We start from the raw sequence: 9,800 nt of genomic DNA, 5'->3' as shown, positions 1-9,800 counted from the left end.
GGTTGTTACTGCAGCAAAGGAGACACAGTATAACCGAACACAAGTAAACAGATAAGTGTAGGCATAAATTCGAACTACATTAATGCCAGTGATGTTAAAGACATATATGTTCTAAAAAATCAGCATTATATGACTGTGATAAAGGTAGCTTGTTCCAATCTGTTATGGTGCGTGGAAAGAAATAATATTTGAAAAAGTTAGCTCGGCTATTTTAAGGTGTTAGAGAGTCAACATGGCGATGCCGTCTTCGACGTGCTGTTGTTGTTTTAAATAAGGATCATGTTTATCGACAAGAGATTATTCTTCGGCATCAACAGAAATTTTAGTCTGTATTTTTCTTCGTAACAGTAGAGTCTGAATGTTATGCTGCGTCATTAGACTAGAGGGAGAGTCACTCGCACGATATTTAGAATAAATGAACATGGCAGCTTTACGCTGTATCATTTCAAGAGCTTCGATGTTAGTTTTTTGTATAGGGATCCCAGACAATGCTGGAGTATTCGAGTTTAGGTCGAATTAGATAAGCCGTTAACCTGGTTCTTGGAGGTGCACATTTTAGCTTATGTCTGAGAAAGCAAAGTTTCCTGAACGAAGAGCTACATATTCTCGCGGTACAACGCGGACAGATGGCAGGGAGAGGTTGTTCAAGAACAACAGGACAACCTGTTCAAAAACAAACGGAACAGAGGCACGTCTTCTTCGTCCTCACCCAATCTCAGCCACCCACTAGACGGAGTCCGTTAATGCCCCCATCGTCGTTGTCTTCTGCGTAGAATACACGCGTCATTTGCCCCTCCCTAAAAGAGCATCGCCCCGATGCTAAAGCAGAAATGTCACTCGCGGAAGTAAGGGTCTCTCGCATAGTTATTCGCTCCCATACGGCTTCATGCGGACAACGTGCACAAGTTTTACACCATAGCTTGTCTAAAAAAAAAAAAACACATTAGGAAGAACTAATGTCAGTTTTGCAGACTCAGATCTTATCTCAAAACGCCGACTCACTTAGGCCATGTCTTGGTTCGCACAGCGAATTTCATTGTCGGCGTTCCAGCCGCTTGCGTGTCTAGTTTCTTTTACGTCCGCTCTCCCATGGTGGTGCTGCCATCGACATATCACTCCTGTCTACTTTGCTCCGGCTCCTGCGGGCGGCGATCGCGCCGTCCACGCGAATAACAATAAATGTGTGTGCACGCGTTTCGTCATGATGACCACCGATCAAGAAAATAAATGAGTTCGTGCTTTTGTTCAAAATTCTATGTCACCTTCGAGCCGTGTGCTAAACTTCTGCGAAAGCATCCAGCTACGCCATGGAAACATATGTGGCAGTGCTTGCTGCAGTGATGGACGTGGCAATTTGCATTCACCAAGGCGCCCTTCGCTGCACTAAACAAAGAAGGAACGTTGACGAAAAAAATGCATATGTCGCTGAATCGCGTGCTCGTAAATGCCCACCGTGTCCTAACGTGAAGCGTTCCAAAACCAGCGTGGTTCGTCGGATGAACTTTCGTAAAAAAACTGTCGAATCCATCTAACGTAATTGTAAAAACACTTAGGAGATACTTTCGGCGTGCCATTCGCTACAGCCTTTGCGGGGAGCGGTTACCTCGCTTTCCATGAAGAACAACTGAGAATAATGTTTTTTTGTTCGCGCCAATCTTCCCTGTCAGACTAATCTTTTTTTTTCGAAAATATTTCACATACTCTCCAGTGTCAACAGCGGCGGTCAAAGCATAGATTTTTCGCCTTCTTGAGAAAACCTCCACCTTATCCACATCTCAAAGAACACTGTTTTCATTGGTCAAATCACAACAAATATTACTGTTTTATGAAATTATCCGATACGCCAGCCAGCTAACTCAGGTAAGTTACTCACTCTAACTCCTTTGATATTTTCGACTGTAAGCGAATTTCTCATGTGGTTTCCACGCCCTGTAGATTTAGAATTTGTCTTGAGTATGATTTTTGTAAACACTGATATACCTCTACACATAGTAAATCAGGGCAGGTTCAAGTAGTACTAAAGTAGACTGAGTTATTAACTAAAAATATGCACGAGACATTCGTTAGGCGTAGTCTGCTTAATTGCTGCAGCTCAGTTACGACTTAAGTGCACTTGCCGTCACTGATTTTCGTAAATATTACAATCGTAAAATTTCAACAGCATATAAACTGCTGAAACCTAAAGAAAGTGACCCTTACCAAGGACTATCACAAGAATCCAACAAACACGAACGCCAAGGACAACGTAGGGCAAATTACATGGGGCCTAATGAATGAAATAAAGGAAGGATAAATTAACGGAAATGAAGGCTGGTGAAAAAGCAACTTGCCAAAGGTGGTGAACCATCCCACAACCTTCGCATTACGCGTGTGATGCTCTGCAAATCGAGCTACCGCGGCGCCGTTTCCCCATCCAGTTCCATGAGTATATTTCCTAGTAGAACCCTGGGAGTGTTAGCGAGCGCCCCCACTCGCAGACCTTGGCGGCGGATGTGGCACATCCTTTCAGCCGCAGGCGTCACGAGAACGCGATCTTTTTTTGGGTGAAGGCCACCGTTCAATACAACTACACATGCTACCTGAAAGCATCAATGTTGCCGGATTCGACACCCTCGTTATGTAATAAACGAGAAGAAAGGAAGTTCACCGAGGGGCCCGATTTTTATTAGTTATATTATAAGAAGCCAACAAACACTGAGAGCAAGGACAACATAGGGGAAATTACTTGTGCTTAATAAATGAATCCCTACCAAGAACGTTGCTCGTGGCAGCAGAGGTGTTGATAGCAAAATAAATATCGCGAGGAAGCGGAGTTGTCAGACACACACGATTTTTTTGTAGTTTCGTGCTCTCAAGTACGTGAAAGAGGTCGGCTTTCACATGCGGTTCGCTATTATATGTACACATATATACATCGTCACAAAAGTATGAGCAACGGCAGAAAGCAGATGGTATATATTCACAATAATTGGAAAATTTGGCAACGATTCACTTGTCCTAAGGTCATCATTAAACATGTATAAATAAATTACAAAATATGAGTCAGCGAATCTATCTTAAGGTCTCGTTAGGAGCAAGTTCATGGTACAGGCATACAGCGATATTACAGCATTGGGACCAGAAGTACTCATTAAGTGACGTCTCTGTTCTTTGAAAGGAAACTGTTCAGTTTTGTCGACAGTAGATCTGCTGATGACGTAGTTGGACATCTGAATGAGGATCTTGAACCGCGCATCGGCTTCGCACTTCGCGCATTTTCGCTATATTTCGCATAAAATTTACAGACCCTCAATACTCCCCCCCTCCCCCAACAAGTGTTCCATTAATGTAAACTCGGGCTGAACCGTCCTTTCTGGCATTTCTTTTCAGTCCATCAGTGAAGATGTTGGTGTAACATTTTGCAGTTTTTTTCTTGTAGCGCAAATAGCACAAGGACGTAGACGAGCAAGAGACACACACAGGCGCTATCTTCCAACAGCAACCTATTTCCGAGATACGCGCCACTTAAGTACTCAAAATTTTTTTTCGCCTTTTTTTTTTCACAAGCCCGGCAAAAATTCTGATAGGAAAACCCCGTTGCAGCACAAAATACGGAGATGATCAACTAGCAGTTCAACTTCCTAACCTACTAACCAACCACCCCTCAATATTGGACCTGGTAATTTCTGAAATTTCGAAGCAATGTTTTATATGCTAAAGGAATTTTTACTATAAGAAGACCAATATAAATATTAAACTACAAGTACAGAATATATCGTATATGTTTTTGTTTTTGTTCAATGTTCTTAGCAAACTGTGCAAGATTAAGCTTTCTTTCTTTTACGCGAATTGTATGCTCAAGTGTTTAAAAATGTGTACTATAGTTTACTTTGATGTGTGCTCTCCTGAATGCCTGCAATTGCGATATTGCTGCTACTGTACCGGTGGCACGGCCTAGTCAGGCAAACGTTTACCTTTAGCCGTGTCTCCTAAGACAATCTGAATATTGTCTTAAATGAATCAAGAAAGAAAGAAAGAAAGAAAGAAAGGAAATTGTATGGGGCCAGCATATAATGCTGGGCATACGAAGCATCTCTAAATTTAACAAGCGTTGCTTGTTATTCTCCGGTGACTTGTTGGTGCATTCAAGTTCCCCCATGTCTGATGAGAAGACCATAAACATATCTGCAACGCTTCACCGCTCGTCACACTGGTTTTTACAATAAAAACTGTGAAGTCATAACCTTTGCGGAACTCATTTACATCAAAATCACGTTAAGGCTAGTAATGAATCATATGCCATATCGGACCAATAAAATAAGACTAAGAACAAAAGTTAAACGTCAACCAATACACTTACCTTGCTTTTGAATAAACCAAGTATTGGAACACTTGATGCACGTGGACTGTAGGCAGAAGGTTAGAAGCCGAAGGAAACTGTCGACGTCCGTAACGCAAGTATCGTTTTTTAAGACACAAACCCCGATGCACTCGATGCACTCTTCTACTTACTCGTAAACTGCAGCTTAAGGCAAAGAGTAAACATGTATTGCGCATAAACTAGTGTACACTCGCTTACTAATTAAATTAACAGGCATGGTGTCAACGCGCACAGGCAAACAGGCACACACCCCACCCGATGACTGCGCACACTGGCTGTTAAAAAGGCTGCCCTGAGGGCGCGAGGCACCAGCAGCGATTGAAGTGACCTCCGGGCTGTCTTTCCCTTCAACGCAAGCAAAACCACGTGAGCACAGCACATGCAAAGCTGCGAGCCGTGGGGCCAACTAGACTCAGCCTGGAAAGCTGATCATTTTCAAGATAAAGCCGCAGTACAATGCCCCCATTGCTTCCCTCACCCCGGAACAGTGCGCGTGATGGAAGATGGCGCGCTTTGTCTCCGCCTTCCTCGGTTCGTTACGATCGCCTTCCGCAGGGACCGTATGCCCCCCTCGTACGCTTTCACTCGCATATACATCATACGGCGCGCAGCGAAGGCGTTATCGCCTTCGGAGTTAATAAGGAACATCACTGTGACGTCGACGCCGGTGGCAGAAATGCGCCTGGAGTGTGCACATAATGGCTATTGTGATAAAATTATGCGTGCAGCTTGATAATATAGCCAGAAACAACCACTTCGCTTTGTCCTGCTTGGGAAGTAATGCATATTTTTAAATTTTGAATAAAGTTAGCCACGACGTCGTGTATGTTAGTGGTCCAACATTGTGCAGCGTAATACTGAAAACAATTGAGACACTATTTTCCGCCAATATAGCGCCGAGACTCCTTACAGCGAGCAATCGTCAACCTTTCGCAAAAGTCAGTTTCGTGAACTTCGTATGACATTTTCCCCGCCTGCTGAAAGCAGCTTACGAATAACTTCGGGATTGACGTCCTCATTGCCGTGCCTTATGAAATCCAATGAGTAACTCGGGCTATTATAATTGACTGTTGTACACCAGCAGTCAATTATGACTACCAAATAAAGCGGAGGATGATCAATTTGTGGTATGGGTTAACTAGCTCAGTTTAGAACCATTGTAAAATAGGATTGAAGGTAGTTCGGTGGAAATAGATATCGCTGCTATCAGCTACACCTAATCCCTACAGTATATCGTCCAGTTTGAACAACTTAAATGCTTCTAAATCTGATTCTGATTCTTTTCATCCCTGATAAGATTGGCATGCTTAGCATATAAAATCAGTCGACCAAAAAAAAAGAAAGGAACAGGAAACGAAAAAAAGTTCCATTGCTCATAGTGCACCATTCCCACGGAAAGAAAAAAGACAGGACAAAGCGCTACTAACAACCATTCAGTTGTATTACTCTCACAGCAATATCTAGTGAGAAGTGAAAGGTGGAAAACAAATCTGCGCGCATTGTGAGTGCACAACTATGAAAAAGAAGGGAACATCCCATGGCAAGCCTAACGCCTGTTTTACTATGATAGGTAACTAATCTCCTTATGTAATAATCCCTTGGACGGGGCGCTAACAGACAGATTTTCCTTCAGTTGTATATATGTAACACCTAAATTACTCGTTCGCCCCCGGGCCTTTATATCTTTCCACAATCAAGCGCCTTCCAACCGTAGTTTCACATTTGCACTTAGAGGAGTGAATCGCCAGGTGATTTTGAAGGCACTTGATCTTTACACCCAGGGGTGCATGAGGCCAGTGATGCATACCTCGGCTTCTTTGGCCCAGGTAGCATCCACCGATTTATAGTGGAATGCGATAAACAGATTGGGCTACGCATTCAATTTACTTTCTTTAGTACCTTTTTTCACAAGTAATCATGCAGGAACCAACTTTTTTGCTTGCAGGGAGAGGGGGCCTCACGTCGGCTTTTCTCACAATTATTTCGATTCAATGGTCCATTTCATGGACGTGACGGCAGGCTCTTGCTAATTTGGTTCGTCCCTCGATTCACAAGCATAGAGTGCGCCGAATTGTTGGAGGACAGTCTTCTTCTTGAGCCGGTTGCGTTAGGGCAAGCTTAAGTTGTCGGATATAAGAACCATCTCTAAATCTAACAACCTTTGTTTGTTATTCTGCGGAGACTTGGTCGTCCATCAAGCTCCCCCATCTTTGATGAGGAGGCATTAAACATTTTTGCAACGCTTCGCCGCTCGTTACACTGGTCATTGCGAAGAAAACTAAATCATCACTGTTCCGGAACATGTTTACAGCTGAAGTCACTCTAACGCTAGCAGTCAAGCGCCTGCCATATCAGACCAATAAAGTAGGACTAAGCACTAGACTGGGTTTTTGAACCCAGTCTAGACTGGGTTTTTGAACAAACCGAGTATCGAAACACTTGAACTACGTCGACTGCAGGTTGAAGGTTAGAAGCCGAAGGGATCTGTCGACGTAGGTACCGTAATATGTTTTTATATGAAGTGAGAGGCATCGACGTACTCAATGCACTCTTCTACTTTCTCACCAACTTTAGCTTGAAGCAAAGAGTAAAATAGGTATTTCGCGTATACTGAGAAGGCGCTTAGATTCCGTCGGTACTCTTTCTTAGGGGACTGCCATTCGGCCTTCGGTTGCGTAACGATCAGGTACTACCCAGTATCTCTCTTCATCCCTTCCTTCCTTACTTTATATTTCTTTGCAAGCAGTAAAAATGAATGCTTGTTACAAGCACTCTGTCCTGTCGTTTGCTTTCGTCCCATGCGAATTGTATCGAATAGGACTTTTCCTGGAGTAACAATGCTTCACCAACCAACCCAACCCTATTGCAAAACCCAGTGCCACTGGGACCCAGTTGACCGAAATATGGGCCCAGTGCCGCGCGCTGGATGCTGGGGCGCTGAGCAGGTGCGGCGTACTGGGAGGCACTGGCTACTCGTGCGAAAAACAGCTCTAGCGCGTTAAATATGCGGTGCCTGGACACCGTATATATTTTTTTGAATACAGAAAGCAACAAAGAGCGTTTTAGCGCAATAAAAAATAAGAAAAACGTAAAATTAAAACAGCTCCGACCAGCATGCGATCGTCCGACTTCCAGATCGCAAGCCCGGCACTTTACCGCTATGCCACGCCAGCAGGTTATCATGAACGGATAAGTTGCCATGTCAAAATCGAGAAGCAGTTTTAGTTTCGCAGGGCTACGTCTCGCACAGACATGGTAGATGCGCTATCACCCAGCAACTAAAACTCACGCCTGTATTACAAAGAAAAATTTGCTGTCCGTATTCAGTTGCATGCTCGAAAGTGCTACAACATCGATTTTCACTTACGATGGGTATCTTAATATTGAAAAAAGTCCTAAATAAACCGCCGACCAGGGACGCTGTATGACCTGCTACTAGCAATTTCGAAAGACGTTTCTTGTTCTTCGCGCGATGGATATGGAACGTTTTTTTTTTTGTTCACTGATGCCTTTCAGTCAACACGTCTGTCAAGTCATATATCTTCGTCAGAGAAGCGCAGGCTAGTGGAGGGAGCCTTCGGCGATAGTACATATACCTGTGTTTATGACGCGTCACATCGGCGGTCATCGCTTCTTGTGCTGGCACTGTAGACATGAAAAAAATTGTTTACTTAAGAACACCGACGCGAACGCTGAAATAGTGATTTATCCTTGTTAGACTTCTTGATTCCTGACCCTAGACGTGCCGTTGCGTTAAGACGGACACGGCGCGTACACGCTAGGCCTAAGCTTCGGTGGGGACCGATCTCGGCGCGGGTAGCTGGCGAAAGTTAAAATGTGTGTATTTGAGCCTCGGAACTTATTTTAGTACAATAGGGAAAGTGGAAGCGCATGAATCACCTCAACTTTGTTATCGGTGCGATAATATCAGTCAGCGATAGGCTTCGAACTCAGGGTGCGTTCGCGCGCGCCTGAACGACTTTGCATTTCATGTCCACTTCGCAACACTGCGACAACGGCGACAACTCCAAGTCATATGTTACGTGCGAACTACGAAAAAACGTGGCATCCTCTGCGCTTGCGTGGTTTCGTTCAAGAATTTATCTATCCGCCCAGTCAAAAGGGAAAATGAAAAAAAAATAACGAAGTGATCTTCAATGTCAAATGTCCATGAATAAACAGGGCAGCTCACGCACCTTTATTCCAAGCTGCGACACGAAATAGTGTTTTACGACCCCAAGATATAGCGTTATTTAGGACAGACTAGTATCAAGCGATGACATTGTATACATCGTTTAATACTCAGAAGCGCTCGTCCTTGCGTACTGGAACCAGCGCAGCACAAAGACAACCAGCGCAGTTTCCACTGCGAACCAGCGAACTGCAGCGAGAACCAGCGCCTGTACAGCACAAACCAGTGCGTCCCAGTGTCATGGCAGTGGAACCAGCGTCTCTTCCAGTGTGACCCAACTCTTATCCAGCGTTCTCATTGGTGTCCCAGTGAGTACCAGTGAGCTCCAGCGTAAACCCAGTGCTACCCAGGGCGAATAAAACACGAGCTGGTTTCAAACTGGAACACGCTGGTTTTTGCAATAGGGAAGCAGGTTCAGTTCATGTTAAGTTTTTTCAGTTAATGGTTTTAAAATCTTCATGCAAGCTTCCATGAAGGCGAACTAAGCAGCGTCAGTACGGCGTAAAATGGGAGCCTCGTCATACATAACAAGCATTCTAGAATTATCTGTAAGGTCAATTAAGCAGCCCAAGAACGTCCTCAGGAAACGCCTGTAAAAAATTCTCGTTGCTGAGTGCACACAGATACTTAAGCTAGAAAAAAGACGAAGTGACTATGTTGAAATTCTGACAAAGATGGAATAATTTATTGAAATGGTGGTTCTCTGTGTGGATAGGTGGGTAAGGGGAATAGAACTGTTCTCATTATAGAAGCTTCATGCGCAAAGCGCTATAGCGAGATAATTGTCTTCTTGACGCTAACTGCAATAAAAAAATTCCTGAACTTACTAATGAAAACCACAATCTGATCATGAGCAACGCTGTAGAGGTGGAATTCGGATAATTTTGAGTACTTGACGTTCTTTACCGTGCAGCCTATACACGGCACGCTTTTTTTTTTTTTTTGCATTTCACCGCCCTCACCTTTCGCTCGCAGTGGCCAGGATTTAACCCGTGACCTTCAGCTCAGTAGCACAATGCCATAACCACTAAGCAACCACGGCGGGTACAGTGGCTAACTGTTGGACCCATAGGTCGAATGATGTCACCTTTTTAAGCCGTTAATATTGCGGAACATATTTATTCTTTCACATTCTCTTCGGCTGCTGGTCGCTCATAGTTACCTGCTTTGGAAATTCATAACAGTTCACTTGCGAAGGTGAGGCCGGGCGGTCCTGGTGATTGCTTTTACGTCGCCGCTGCCACAGGG

This window comes from Dermacentor andersoni, chromosome 8 (genome assembly GCF_023375885.2).
Source record: "Dermacentor andersoni chromosome 8, qqDerAnde1_hic_scaffold, whole genome shotgun sequence".
NCBI classification, from domain to species: Eukaryota; Metazoa; Arthropoda; class Arachnida; order Ixodida; family Ixodidae; genus Dermacentor; species Dermacentor andersoni.
This window is presented reverse-complemented; position numbering follows the sequence as displayed.